The sequence below is a fragment of the Falco peregrinus genome, chromosome 6, assembly GCF_023634155.1.
Source record: "Falco peregrinus isolate bFalPer1 chromosome 6, bFalPer1.pri, whole genome shotgun sequence".
Lineage (NCBI taxonomy): Eukaryota > Metazoa > Chordata > Aves > Falconiformes > Falconidae > Falco > Falco peregrinus.
This window is the reverse complement of record NC_073726.1, coordinates 80,142,720-80,159,092: the sequence shown is the minus strand read 5'-3', so window position 1 is coordinate 80,159,092 and position 16,373 is coordinate 80,142,720. Positions and strand designations below refer to the sequence as shown.

Below are 16,373 nucleotides of genomic sequence, written 5' to 3'. Positions count from 1 at the left end.
GAAGTAGCACTTCAAGGGTATTCTGCCATGTTTCAGAATAGTTAACAGCAGCTACAAACCATTAAATATTACTTTAAAAAAACCACTTAAACTTCAGCGTGTTTTTGACTAAATTAAACATCTTCCTTCTCTAAAGTATCTAAAATACATATTTTCCATATTATATCTATTTATAAAATATATAATATATATTTATATATATTATATAAAAAATTTCACTCTGAAATGTTCCCCCCAAATTCTGAGTTAGTGCATGATCATTTTTTAATGGAATATCTCAATATGCCTTTTCTGCAAGAAAAATGTTTAAAAGATAAAAATCTTTAGAAGTATGTTTTCTCTACATTGGTAACAGCAGAAAATGAAAAAAAACCAACCAACAAAATACTTCAGTTTGGTGCTTGTATTTTGTATTCTCACACTCACTGTATTGAGTTCAGCATTTTTTAAATAGGAAACCATAAGATGAAAAAAACCCAGCAACCCAGGTATGTGTAAGGTTTGTTTACAAAAAATAATCCAGTTATTGCTCAGTTATTCTTGTTAATGTGTAGATGGGGAGCAAGTTCATGTTACTTTGAAACAATAGCTTTTGTTCTTGAGATACATTTTAGAGGCAGAAAAATACTAGTGGCTGCAGCACTACAAGTTCTTGATATATTGAACAGTTGAGGAAATAGTCTCAGAAACTATGTAAACTGCTTCCAGCCTGAACTTTGCAGGCTGCTTTTTTGCCAGTATTTCAAAACACATTTAGCTGAATAAGCATATTTTCAGCATTACAACAGGGTGTAATCACTTTTTCATCTGATCTGCTCTTCATGTATGCTTTATTACAAAAAGGTGGAAAGTTATATATGGGGAAAAAACAGTCATAAAGAAACTTAACACTCTAAAACATTTTCCATTCCCCTCCAGCACCCTCCCCAGTAAAATGCATGAAAAAACCTCACGTAGATGCTGAGTGTATAGCTCACAAGGGAATTTCATATAGCTTCCTCTTCCACTGTAAGCCTCACCGGGATTCTCTGTCTCACCGGTATGTATGTTGTTTAAGATATTTTATTTCACCTGAAGCAAGCGAAAGAGCCTGAGTAGCACTTGCGAAATTGCTCCGTTCCCTCTGCTACACTACTCCAGTGCCAAGGCGCGGGGGTGTGAAAGCTCAGGCTTCCTAGCAGAGCGGAGAGAGGTGCTGGCACCGGGCTCTCCGGGAGGAGGCCTCCTGCCAGAAGAGCCCAACCCTCTGCCAGAAGTGGCTGACCTTAGAGGCACCACACGGACACCTGTCTGCTGAGGCTCAGAAGAACGTTGAAAGTTGGGATACAAAGCAAATGTATGTCAGTATAGAACTGTCACAGGGCTACAGGTCTAGTGCTCCTCTCCATCAATGGCTTTACTCCTTAGGACTTGAAAGGACTCAGGATTTCACACAATGAAACGGTTGTTCAGCTGCAAAGTGAAAGGCTACCAAAATGACAAAGCAGAACCCATATGAAGCAAACTACAGAAAGCGGCTTCCCCACTGTTCCCAGACTTCAGAGGAGATAGATCCCTTGCTGGGCTGGTGTAAACACCTGTAACTCAACTACAATAAGATTGTTCCACATCGGCACGGGACCTGGGCAGTGCATGGACAAGGCTGGAGGCAAATACCACTGTGAGGGGAGGTTTGATGTTTGATGTAGTTTTGTTACCTTGCTGGAGAAAAGAGAATGTCTGGGCTTGAGATGTCATTCAGTTTAGTCATCTGGTATGGAAGAGCAGAGCATGCAGTTCAGGAATGCAAGCTCATACTTGTTTCTAAGTCATCTGTGGCTAATACCTAGATTCAAGCTCCGTAATGAATATTTGAGCTCTTACACAGATTTTATGCAAAAGAAAGGGAACTGTTTAAGGAAAAAATGGCTGTGTCTATCAACTGTGGGTCAAACATTTTTAGATTGTGTCTCTATTTATCAACAAAAACCTGGCAAAGATAGTGGCCAAGGTCTGAAAAACAGGACTGCAGAGTGCAGTACATTATACAGCTTTTCAACTTCCAGTCACTTTAAAAAAAAAAAAAAAAGAAAGGGTGTGTGTGTGTGTCTTAGTTGGCATTAATTATCTGTTACCTGCTCTCCAGAATTTACTGTTCATACTAATCAGCACTACAGGACTACCTCAGATCCCTTCTTAATTTTAGGGTGCTATTGTGCTAGGGTATGCTTTGGAAAACTTACATTTCCATGACATTTAATGAGGAGAAATATAATGCAGGGAAAGGCTGGGAGCAATAATAATGGTTTGGGGATGTGTCACAGTTCCTGATCAGTCTCAGGATGCACTAACAGCCACATGTGGGACTAGAACCCCGTCCCTGTGAAGTACGGGATGGGAGAGAATAGAGGAGGGGAAAACTGGACTGTCATTGCGCATCTGGTCAAAGAAACTAATCCATTCATTCTCAAAGTAGGACTCATGTAAAAGCTGTTCACATAGATACTAAAATGCACAGCTGTAACTTGCTGTGGCTTTACCACCTCTGTAGGAGCTGATGAGAAGGTGGGAGACCTGTATGTCCTAAGTCAGGGATTTAAATGCGTAAGTGTAGGGCAAATTGGAAAACTTGCCCATATATTATCAGTAATGATGTTTGTGAGATCAAGAGCACCGTCATCCAGTGCTACCTACCTGCATACTTGTTCAGTAATACACTCAACTTTGCAGACAGCTAGTTATCTTTCCTCGTGTTTTCTCAGAACATATTTAGTGCCAATGGACATAATAGGGCAGAGGGGTAAAACTGCCTTTGCTCTGAGGAGCGATATCTGTCCAGTTGGGTTGATGTTTATAAATAGATTCAATTTATTGTATTTATTTGTCTGTTTTACTGCAGCTGTTTTGCAGCCTTCTTTTTTTTTTTCATGCTCACACTAGTAAATACGAGGGACAACAGACTGATTAATGATGACAGGAGTGAATCAGGAATGTGACTAAGGGATGCATGATCATACAGATTCAATCATTTTGCACAAGCAAAATGGGGAAGAAGGAGAGACTAAGAAGTAAACAAATTAAAACGCTGCCTTTAAAATAAGCTCAGTATTTCGGCAACAATATGAAAATAAAGTAGTATCTCTGACTTCAGAGTTCTCTTTAATTTCAGAGCTGTATGTTATTATTTAGTGTCACATGTTGTTATTCCAACCTTAAGGTATCCAAATATTGGTAAATATAAATAACAATGGAGGGGGAGGGAGAACAGAGGTATCAAAGAGTGCTCCCCCCAAATATGGCGCCTTTTCTTTAAAAAAATTAAGTCTAAACTAACCCTGAGACGAAGACACACAGCAGTTCCAGCACTGCTGGGCAAATAATGCCCTTTTATGTTAATTGTGTGAGGTCAAGCGATACCAACGTTGAGATTTGCAACCATCAAAACAACAGAGTTTGCTTGGGATGATCAGGCACAAATAAAAAAAAATATTGGAAAGAAAACTCATGCAACTGTTTATTTTTGTTAACTCATGGGATGGGCTGTGTATCTACCAATTATTTAAAAGGGAAAATGCAGTACAGTGTTTTCCTTCGTATTTCAGACTCTTTCCTTAAGGGCTGAGTATAACAATTTATAAATGGACAAAACCAGCTTTTGAAAGATACTGCAGTATTTTCCAAGTGACAGAATGCCTCTGAGAAAACACATTATGCCTCAAACACCCTCTCTCCACAATACAAGACACTAAATAAACAACACTATTTCACACAAGGAAGTTATGATGTCGAACCTGCAAACACCTCCACCTTCTGCCTATAAATACCCTGTGTAGAAGATCCTCAGGACCATGACAGCTCAATAGGCCTCACCTAAGAGCATCTTCAGCCAGAACAACTACACTGTCAACATAAAATGCTGTATTTTGCACAGTACTGTTACATGACGTCCACTCTGGAAAAGCCTGATTTTCTCCTAGACCACCTGGCTGCTAATTTTTGGTCAATTGAGACACACTGTCTTTGCCCTCCAATGCACCCAAAAATACGGAGCTAAAGTCAATTTTCATGTTGGTCCTCCTGTTCAAGTACTGTCACCCATCACCTTAACATGTCTATCTTGTCTAGTTTACAACTTATCTACAGTGTCTATTTGCATAATTTTACAGCAGAAGAGCCCCTGCTGAGATGGCCCGAAACTCCACAAAACAGTTCTGCAAGTAACTCATTTTCCACTTGTCCTTTGCTAAGCAGAACTCAAACACACTGAAGGATGGCAACCCGCATGCCCAGTTCACACAGAGCTTTTGCAGAGCAGCCTGCTAGTGACGTATGCATCAAGCATTCACCCTCAAGAGGCTTTGAGTCCTCCCTGCCAACTACTAGCTGGAAGGCAGAAATTAGGCAAGATACAGAAGTTTTAGGGCACATCGGAAGGCTACAAGCATACTGTGGATTTATAACCTTCCATTCAAGGGGTTCACTTACCAACTTTGAAGTGCCAAAGGATGTTTTGTTGTGTGTATTGTCTATAAAATAACATACTAAAGCATCTTCTGCCTTTAGAAGGCTGCAAAGGCCAGTACACACCACCAACAGTCCAGCCCACTTCTGTAAAGATTACCTTTATAAATCTCTAAAAATGTGGTGATTCTGCCTGAACTCCAATATATTATTATATGCAAAGACAGTAGCCAGCAGCTATTCAAAAGTGCTCAGACAATGTGTTAGCAGTTAGTATGTGAATTCATTTTTCTGTTTTAAAATTCTTTCAAGAAACGAATAAACTATGATAACAATAGAATCTTTAACAATATTACTCAGACAAATGTTTGGACATCTGACATGCTAGAGTGAAGTGTGATAGCATCTATCACCAGCCGATGCTGTACAATTATACATTTCCCTGCAATCAGGAGCTACATCAAATTGAAATGCTGTGCTGTAGAGGCAGGCAAAGAACTTCCTTGCAGAAACAGAATCACACAGTCCTCACAGTTTTCCCCTGCTGACACCAGGAATGCACACTGAACAGAGGAACTGCAGGTGTGTAACTGGGGGGCAGCAGGCAACGGGCCTTCACCGACTATCAGTGGGAGTTGTACCTGTGAAATAATCTTTCAGATACTTAAACCCACAGTATATTTAACTACAAGGCATTTGTGGCGTAAGCAAAATTATGGATATGAGTCTCCTTGTGTCGTGCAATGCTGACACAAACTAACATAAAACCTTCCTAATATAAAAATCTTCCTAATATGCAGAAGGAAACCTATTTTAAGAATCCATTAGGCCATTCTGCATTTTTACCAGGCACTACATTAGTCTCTGATTTAAAAACCATTGTAGCTGCCAAAAGTTTTGCTATGCAAAGATCACAGTGCTAATAAGTGTTAAATGCCCTAAAAATATTTCAAATGTTTCTTACACAATGAGATGCTAAAATTTTCCAAAGTTTGCTATCTCAAGACTTCTGTAGGTTTGAAGTTGTAATTTGCACTCAAGTGAGTACCCCTTGCGGAATAAAACTCCCAGTTTCTATGCCACCAAATTACTGGATCCTAAAACTGTGCCACTGATCCAAGACTGAATGCTGCAACTACTATAATTCCTTTTTTAGGTACCTTCTTTGTTTAGGTATTAAAACATATTTGTGGTAGATAATGATTTTTCTGTTAGATTTCCACCTTTCTGAGGTAACAGAAAATTTTGCATGTTAGAAAAGTCACGGATGAGCTGGATTAATGACAAAAATGCATGAAAAGCAGTTTATCCAGTTGGTATCACCATACTGCTAGACAGGATAGTAACTGTAAATCCGTGGCATGCATACAACACCAATATGTATACCTGCATGCTTACATCATTTATACATAAAAAACCACGTTCAGCAGCAAAGAACCAACTAACATTCAGTCCTGGGTTTTTTTGTTCATTTTTGCTTTGTTCAGACATACACTTTTTTAGGTGAAGCACTACAAAATGCCTTTGAGAGTAAACTGTTCACCTCTATTTCTCCTGCAAGATAAAATTTTCTATCAATGCACGCATACATGGAAAGAAAGAAAATGGCTGCAGAATTAGACTCACCATTATTTAAAAAAATTAAAATGTAGTATTAATCTTTAATATTAATTACTCTTTTAATAGCCCCTCCAAATTATAAGTGGATAGCTAGAGCGTTCCCTCCAGCAACAGCACTCTAACCTCACCAAGGGAAGAAAAGCCCTCCTTGCAAGGCATGCCAGAAGGAGTCCCAACCAAACACTGCATCTTCCCTTTCACAGACACCCAAAATTTACACAAAGTGGTCAGGACTGGCCACATTCCAGGCCAACATTCCCTGTAAAGTGAAAAACCTTTGGTAATGTCAAACAAAATCCCAGAGGTATTATATACAATACCTAACTCGGTTTCATGTCTGGCAAATCCAAGTCTGCTAAATGCAACAAGTGCAAATCCCTCTTTTTGTAAGAAAAAGAAAGGAAATTTATATGGCCAGCAACACCCTCACTGACTTTTCAGCCTACTTCTACACCACATTTGTATTTACTCAGTTGCAGTCCGTGGTTACACATCCTCACAGGTGAGTTGAAAGTATTGAAGCTGGTATTAATGTGGTGACAACAGGAAGACAAGGGGGGATCTGGGTGATACAAGGAAAGCAACAATTTAACTCCTCTGCCTCACCAGTTTTCTAATCTGGGTTGTCCTCCAGGCCTGACCACTGACTAAGCCCCCAGTATGTCACCCATCCACTCCTCAGTGGCTTCCAGCTCTTGCCCCTGTTCAGATGTGAGTGGCACAAAGCAGTGCGCTGCAACAGGAGAACCACCTTCACAATTAAAATCCATTATATTAATTTTTTGTTGTTGTTAAGTATACAACATATTTCCTTATTACAGAAGGAAATTTGGTGTAAAATTCTGCACAGTAGTAACACGAGCAAGGGAAGAATTTCTTCTATGGAACAGGCTCAGGATGCCTGTGCTCCCTTTAATCACCTCTGTTGTGGCCAGGTAATTCAAATTTCCTTTTTCAGATTTAACTGTTACTGTATATGCTTTACACTTAAATTCATCAAAAGGGACAAATGGAGGTCTCACATATGGGCAATCAAAAGGAGACTGTTCTCCACACCAGCTCCTCAAAGAACCCTTGCATTTAACTACTTGTGTCTACACAATATCCTTAAACTTCTACTGTATGCAGCAGAAATAAAAAAGGATGATCAAGTAGTGCCATGATTATTGCTTTAATATAATTTAATATATTTTGAAGTAGTGTTGAGTTGTGCAGAGTACCCTATCTACTTAGAGGTCGCATTTCATTATGCAAGTGGGCCACATAGACATGCACCAAACAGTAAAGCACTACGGAAAATTCTACAAAACTTTAGGGTTTAGATTGCTAAAAATTGAGATTGACGTTTTCTAAAAATAATTCTGTTTTAACTTAATTGATTATGTTCTTAAAAACTTTAATTGCAAAAACCTAAAATCAGTATCCACTCTCCTAGGCGTTTGAATTCAATGAGAGCAAGCGTTCAGGAGTTATTTCCTATGCTAACAGATCAATGAGATAAAATAATAGCATGGGGGTAAGATGAGGAGTAAAACTATGCTTAGCTGTACAGTACATATTTGTGCTGAGGCCCACATGCACAGAAAGCGCATCCAAACCTTTTCATAATGAAAAATGGTCCCCATTAACACTAGGATCTTCATTAACTTCAGGCATGTTCCTTGCTTATTCAACATAATTTTCCCAGTATGAGTGGAGAGGATTACTTTCAGTGTGTTCCGAAGCAGGGGATCTAAGAGGGTACACTAAAGTTAATAAGAGCAAGAGTTTTTTCTGATCTTTCAAAGACTTGACAGGAGAATATGTCTCCTTTGCAGGGATCCAAGTTCTGTTTGTCAACTGAATTTGTCAAAGTTTCCCACTGTGCCTTAGTCTTAGCAAGAGGTGAACGGAGAAGATGCGGTTTCCTGACAATTCTTCTAAGAACTGACAGCTAAAATCTGTCATTAGCTCCTTTACGATCCACCACAAAAAAATTCTAGCAATGACCAGCCTTTGCAAACTCTAGTTCCTGGTCACGATCCACACCATTCAGCTTTGGACTTGACTTGTGGAAAAAATGCAAAGAGAACATATTTTTTTTAAAAAAAAAAAAGATCTTGGGATCAGTCAGCATCCATGTGAGCAAATTGCACTGTAATATCCGGAGAGGCAGACAATGACAGGCTGTCACAGCTCTATAGGGAAACTGGGGAGGGGTCGCGCACACAGCTGAGGAAGAGGGACAAGCTGTGGTGGGGATGAGGGCCTCTCCTGAGACCGGGGAAGCATGCCTGGAGAAAATGAAGCTCAGTAGGCTGCTGGCAGTATCAGGGCATGCAAATACTTGTCATGTTCACCAGCTTCTCTTAATGTCTATAAATTGCATAATGACACAATGAGGAAAATAGCCATTTGTTCTAATGGTAAAATATCAAAAACATCCTACCTCTTCAAAGCAAGGCTATGCATATTTCTGGAGTCTGAACGCAGCCATCAATCCTGTTGCAAAGCTAACAGGAGAAAAAAAACACAAGGTGAGAGATTCTCAGAAATAAAATCAGTATTGAAAAAAAAGTAGAAGAAAACCTAAGAAAATCCCATCTCCTCTTCTTTTCCTACCTTAAAACAAAGCAACTGTCAAATGCTGATTTATTAAGATTTTTTAATTTTTCTCTCTGAAAAAATGACAGTTCACAACAACCTTAAATATGGGATCTCTACAAACATCCTCACGCTGCACACACCTAATTAAAGGATTTGTCTTCATCCAAAATTACTGCAACATGTTACTAGTCTTCTCACACCTTCTCTGTGGCACACAAATCTCAAGAAACAATTTCTGTCTTTTCCCTCCCCTATTCAAAACCAATTGTATAAAAACAAACAAAAATATCCCTCTACTGGTAAGGGCTGCAACCCTCAAAGAATCCACTACAGTCCAGGACACCCAGCCGCATCCAAACTGTGCCTGCAACTTTTGCTTTCACTTATGAGTAATCCAAGGGGTTTAGGAGATGACAGAACCCACGTGAATAAAAGCATAAACTAACAAACAGCTGCTTTTCTTATGTTAGGGTTTGTACAAATAAAGTATCTTTCACACTAGGTCAGAAAGCAGTGTGTATTTTTATAAAAGTAAGTATCTATTCTACGAGTGAACCACTACAAAATACGTGTGCTCACCTTAGAATTCCAGAAACAATGAAAGAGCACATGTGTACGTACACACATACACACTGAAACGTGAATTAGAAGAATAATGCCAAGAAATGATTCATTTGATAAACCTGCTGCACTATGAAAGAATTACTGAGTTTTAAGAGTAAAATAACTGACAAAAAGAAAGCTACTCTGAAAGTGTATACTGAACCTACAAGATTTGAGAGAAAAATATGAGAAATTTTTCTTGATCTAAAATCAGAATATATTTACATGTTTGTAATGTAGTCTAGATGTTTGGTTGACCTCTGTTTTCAGAGCTAGCTACAAGGAGCTTCCCATATGCTCACTTGCATCCATGATTATGAAAATATTTAAAACAACAGAAAGGATTTATGACTGTGCAGACATGCTTTCTGACATCAAATTACCTTTTGATCTGAATGCTTTAAAGATAGTTCACTACTTGCATGCATCCAGAAGTTAATGCTAAATGAAATAATTAGTGAATGAAAGAACTGTTTTGTCACAAAGTGCTTTATGCCTTGCAAATTGTTGGGAAAAAAACAAGTAAGTGTAGTTTAAAAAAAATCCATTATAATTACAGTATGATTTAATACAGCTACTAAAAACTGTATTATCTATGTATCCAATAAAGTCATAACTGAGATGCTTATAAGTATGAAGCATATAAGCAAGTCAGAAAATTTTTTTGATCAGGACAAAAGGCTGCAGATATAAACTTCAGAATTGCATTTCCTCGCTTCTTTGTCCATACCCAAACCTTAGCAGTGACTGGAGTTGATGGGATTCAGCTTACGCTTTCACTGCGTGGATGGTAGTCACCCACATCACTGTATTCAATGTTTACTTGTCCATTTTGAAGCTAAGATTCAAATTTGATTTCAGAGCATGACTACATTTGCAGCTAGCTTATTACTGCTCCTTTACTAAATATTAAAGCCATGAAGCAATATGTATCTAATTGCTGAAAACATTTTCAATAAATCAATCATGGTTGTGTTTTAAAAATTAGTTTCTATGTGTGGTAAAATATTTTGCTTATTAAAATAGTCAAAACTGACTGAAATATTTATTTACTAAAGCGATCTTATGACAGGCTGATTTTTAAAGATTTTTAAGATTAAAAATAAAATAAAAAAAGAGATTATGGAACGTTCTTCCCAGATGAATTTACAACTAGTGACAATTTTATGCTGTTCGCACCACATTAGTAATTGTGTAGGCTAAGAAAGGAGATTCATAAACAAGGTGGGTTTCTTGTGCTTATTAGTATTCCAACTGCAGAATCTTTTTCAATGATTCAACTGTTAAACACCACATCTTCCCATTAATACCTTATGTGATTTTTTAAAAATGTTTGTTTTATGAGATGCTTTTTCACAGTAAGGTTTAATATTTGTAAACATTTCCATTTAAAACATGCTTTTGCTATTTGCATGTGTCTTACCCAATATGGCATTTTAAAATAACGTTCTCAACTGTATTTCTAAGGGTCAGATACAACTTGGCATGGGTAAGACAATGAACTGATTATACCTAAGCATTTGTTTTGGGGTAATTGTTTGCAGCTAGTGCAGCTGAAGAGTTAAAACCATGTGCTGAATTTAAATCTATAAACATGAAAGATGGTGCCAACTTGGCAGCGAATCGTGCATTCAAAAGTAAACGGGTCTCCCTGGCTGCTTCAAATGGAGGCATCAATATGAGGTTTAGCTGCTGCCTCTCTAGTTTACAGATGCAACCTTCCTTGCCTATGTCACCTTTTACTCAGAACAGTCCGTATTTTGCAGAGATTCTCCTTAAAAAAAGACCAAAAAAGGTCACAGTTAGCATTTCAATGAGCATATTAAAAGGAGATCTGGCACATTTTATTACTTCTATAAGAAAAATCTCAGATCTCAAGATATAACTATAAAGACAAACAGGTTTTGTAACTGAGTTTTAAATAAATCACGCTCAAGAAGCGCTTACTGGTTTCAAGAGCAATGGGGCTACAGTAAGCTAGCCTGGAAATGAGATGCCTGCTCCTAACAAACCTGCAATACTATCCCTCACAATGTATTCAGACACACCATTTAAAATTCAAAATGCAGTTTTAAAGGAATCAAATTACAGTGGATAAATCTGTATTTTGTTTTAAGAACTGCAAAAGGCCAAACCTCTTCTAAAACTGGAAGATGAAAAACAAAGCTAAGGAAACATTTTCTTTGGGGAAGACATTGTTTTAGATAGATAGATAGATAGATAGATAGATAGATATAAAGCTTCGCACACAAGTTGTCAAAAGATCAGGTTATCAGTGATATCCCAAGATGGTTTTCATTACATATTTTTATATGTGACCATTAAAGCTATATGAATGGCTTCTGAAGTCTTCGATTCTAAAATATGCCTATTCTTTGTCGGTCTATGCGTAAATTAAGATCTCCACATAGCCTTTGCACGTAGCTAAGCAGGAAGCATTTTAGGATGCAACTTAAATGCATCTAAATAAAAACAGCAAAAAAAAAGAAAACCCAAATGCAAACCAGAAGGGAGATTAAGCTAATGCAATGTTTTCTATGAAAGGACAAATGTCATCTTTTATTCAGCTGGACTCTTTTTTCATAGAAGAGAAAAAAATAGCAGCAATACAGTACACTGGTGAGCAGTGCCCTCTCACTGCCTCCAGATGTACTGTCATTTGATTTGCTGCTGATTAGTATGGGCAGAAGAAGGGGGGGGGGGGGAAGCTGGCATCAAGTCACGTCCTCCATCTTAGTCCCAGCTGGTACCAAGCTCCAAAGAAACAAAGCGACTTCAGACTGTGCTATCATATATTCATGACCAAGAAGAAATATAAAAACCAGCACGTTTGAATTCCTGACAACCATAGAAGAATAGTGCATTGGCATGTTGAATTTTTCCAGCCAGCCTTTGCTGACCTATAAACCTTTGTGACTGGAACAAATGCAAATAGAGCTGACTTGCCTCACAAACTACTGAAGGGTATTCAAACCGAGTTGTGTCTAACAGGCTAACAATAACCCACTGTCCCACCCATGCAAAACACACAGTCTGGGAAAAACAGCTTTAGAAAAGCACTTGACGGAGACATAAAATGCAGACCACGCCAGAAAAAAAAGCCATCTTTCTTCATACTTGTTCACCTAAAATGCCTTAATAAACAAGCACTTTGGAGTAAAGTTACCTAACTACTAAATGAAGAGTGCACAGTTTTAAAAACAGACTGGGAATTAACAACTGAAAAAATCAGGGACTGCGTTGTCTGAAGCCGGAGCAGGCTTCAGCCACCAAATTACAAGCCCTAAAAGCAAGCCTATGGTAAATAACAGTCTAAAAAATGGCTCCGTCCTAATGAATTACATACTAGCACTGAACCAAATTACATTTTGGGGAAAAAGTATATCCAGAGTAAAAGGTCTGGTTGACTACAAAACCCCCTGGATTACATTTCTTTTTCAATGATCATTATTCTTACATTTTCACTTAGGAAAGGGAGGTACCTGAAGATATTGACCTCTCCAGCTTTCATACGGCCCCAAAAATAGCTACAGACAAGGAAGATCAAACTCATATAGTAATTCAGCAAAATCCTCTTCCATCAGAAAAAGGAAATAAGGCACTACTGCAGGGCATTTATTCAGTGAAACAAATAATTTCTTTTTGTGAGGGAATTAAAATAGGAAAGTGGATAGCTCTTTTCTTGAGTATCTGCATGCCCTTGCTATCCTTTCATTTGACGCTGCGTAGGCTTGTGATTGAATGGGCCCAAGTAGCCATCCCTTGGTCTGCTTCCATCAAAGGCCAATTAAAGCAGCCCCACTCCCTGTGCAGAAAGAAATGGATGAACAAGAGCAAAGTAGCACAGGGGAAAATGTGGTGCCATCTCAGTGCTCCTGCTTTTGTTAGGCAGAGCCATTAGTGATTAAGTCTGACCCTAGACTTCATCCTGTGCTTGCACCGCTTGAACATTCATTAGGTAAGCGATATCATTTTCATCTTAACGCTAGCAGATAAATTCAAGTATCTAATTTATCCCACCTAAATTCAGGTATTCAGACATCTGGTTTTCTGAAGCTGTGTACGTAAGCAATGAAGGAAGAGGGGCACCTCCTGATGAGCATTCAGATCACTGACTGAGTGTGCTGGAAGCCTAGACTGAGCGAACTTTTCATCGGGTACTTTAGTCCCCAAATCTAATCGCGCTAAAGCAGAAAGAAGCCAGGCCAGAGCTCTAGTCCTACAAGCAGCTGCCATTAGTCTTTTTGCATTCAGCAAACTACTTGTGTGTATAAAATTGATTGTGTAAGTTCTTAGATTCTGAGCATGGAAGATGTATTTTTGAAACCTTTTCAACAACCGGCCTTTAAGAAGAGAGTGTTAAGGAAAGTTGAGAAGGTTTGCCTCAAGTTTCCATTAAAGCACCTATGACAAATAGCATTTCAATAAACATTCCCCCACGTTCATAAAAAATTCAGAGGTAACTAGCACCCAGAATAGCTTAAAAGAGAGCACAAAAAGAGAAGTTTGCATTTCTATCACCTAATAGCGAAAGGTAAGGCATAACCCTTTTAAGAGGCTACTGAATTTGAACAGAAAGGGGTAAGTCCTTTCTGGACCAAACTGCTATATAAGCACTTATATATATGTAAGCCATATATAAACTAGGAAGTTTAAAATGGAGCTCAGCTACATGTGAAATCCCTTCAGCATAACTGATTTATATGCAGTGACAGATACAAAAACTGTCCAAAAAAAGTAACATATCTGTGAGTAATTCCCAGTGATGAACTAAAAATCTGCCATTACGCCATGTTCTTTAAGAAAGGAGATATGTATCCTTAACTCTCTTGGACATTTGGGAGATTTAGGCCTGTAGCAGCCCACAGGGTATTTAGGCTGGAATTCATTCCACGAGCTGCAGCTGTCTGTGTGAGGTACCAAGAGGAACTTGCCTCTTGGGCTGCCTGTACAGCCAGCAGAACAAGGGAAAACAACAGGAGTTGTCTTCTGAGGTGACAGAAGGCACCCTCTACCTCTGCAGTTGCTACAAAAGGATCCTTGATGACCTTCACAGAAAAAACATTTCACATCTAGAGGCTGAAGTTCTCTATCCTTAGTCTTCTGTTATAAAGTAACAATGCATACCAAAAATAAATTCTACTATGCTGAAATTACAAATGGTTAAACAAAAGCACATATTCCATTAAAACTCAGATATTCACCTATTCAGTGCAGCTATGCATAGATTTTTTATCTTCTAATTTTGTTTTCTTTTTAAATACTTCTTCAGTGGCATTAGTATTGACTCTAATTTGTCTGGATTTGCAGTGTTTATAGTTATGTAGAAGGGTGAATATGAGAATAGGAAAGTCACTGACTATCTTCCTTTGGCTTTGCTAGATCAACATTCACTAAAGGTGTTAATGTGGCAGGGCGCTGGCAATGTTCTGCCATGTGATGAAATCAAGGATGAAGAATGAAGCCAAATTACCAGCATTCTAGCTTAGAAATAACTAGGATAGTTCTGCAGGATCATACAGGTATGTAAAAGGTCTATTTTAGATTTAATGTAATGCATCAAATTTATTCTATGGATTAAAAGAAGTTTACCTTAAAATAAACAGAGATAATTTTTATGGACTTGTTCCAATGTGAAAAACAACAGTGGTTTTTTGTTTTTACATCTTTTCCTGCTACAGTTCAAGAATTTCAAGGGTCAGATGGGTTTTAAAAGCATCTGGTTTCTTCAAAACTTCCATCTTACCCTGTTAAATTCAAAATATTAAAGCAGGCAAAACATGGACACACCTGAAAGCTGAGCTCCCAACTCTGGTCTCTAGCTATGATACTGCCTGGTCTACAGGGCTGTAGTATAATGTCTCACACATTTGTTAAATGCCTATTGTAAATACACAGACCCTGTCTATCCAAAACAATCAAATCAGATACACAAAAGCCTGCCTTCGATCATGGTACTGCTCAGTTAATGTAGCATACAGCCTACTGGCTTTAGGCTCACATAACTTCCAACTATTGAGTCATATTATAGTTTATTATAAACTGTAGCATACAATATATTTTCAAAAAGGTCTGTTACATTTAACAGCTCCATCAGCCAGCTAATTACGATTAAAACTGCTAATTTGGTAGTTGTAAACAACATGGTCCTCTTCATTCTATTTTTCCTGTCCTTGTTCTTTTTTAAAAGTACTGGAAATTCTTACTGCTGGCAAAGAAAGATACAACACATCCATCTAGGCTCTCATGAATGGTGATGATAGATGTGCACCCACCGTGGATGCTAAGAACACCCAGCCAGAGGAGTATAACTTACATGACATTTCATACATATGTCATGTCTTACATGAAGCTCAAGAGAGGGGGGGGGAAGAGTTTCATAGCTTTTTTGGAAACAGCAGATTTTTTCAGTGATTCCATTTGCCCTTCTGCAAGAATACTTGAGTAGGTGTTTCAGTCAATTTAACTTTGAATCCAGACTAAATGGCCCTTTCAGTCCAAGGATTCGTCAAATAAATTTCTTTATGTCAGATGGGGAAATCATCAACAGCGAAGATTAAATATAATATTAAAAGGTATTAATCAGAATGCTTTGAATGCTACTGAAACCTCAGCAAGCCAAGGCAGCCACAGATGAGACAAAAGCAAAACCAGCACTTGCAGAAGGACACTCATGTGGAAGGTGAGCTTATGTACTCTGTAAGCTTAAGAACGAACTCAGAGAGCCTACCTTTTAGGTCTGCTGTCCTGAAATTCTTAGACAGTGTTTTTTTTTATTTCTAGCAGACTGTTGCCTTTTTCAATCACAAAAGCAGCACAGATTTTACACCCATAGCTATATGAAAATGGCACAGGGTTTTTGCTGCAGCCAGCTCCCCAGTGCAGTGTTTTCCAAGGCTGAAACAGCACAGAATCATTAGACCACCATCAGTTGCTGCTTTCCTGATAAGCACTTCATGTTAGAAATGCTGAAGGACAGAGTCTTGAAAAATAAAGTTTCTGGAGAATGAAGTTTGTTGTTAGGAAGGCAAGGCAAAGCAAGACTAATATACCGAACAGTTAACAGGGGAAAAAATCAAACCCACAAGCTTTCTGGTATGTAAGGTGTTCCGTCTTCACAGCTA

General features: G+C 38.3%; 1 long non-coding RNA gene across 1 annotated transcript in view; it reads right to left on the bottom strand.

The window, feature by feature from the left end:
- The window catches only part of LOC129784801 (uncharacterized), a 116,517-nt gene that overhangs the window by 26,514 nt on the left and 73,630 nt on the right, over positions 1-16,373 (bottom strand). Inside the window, exon 2 of the long non-coding RNA XR_008747896.1 lies at positions 8,489-8,552. This is a non-coding gene — a long non-coding RNA (uncharacterized LOC129784801). The remainder of the gene's footprint in view (positions 1-8,488; positions 8,553-16,373) is intronic.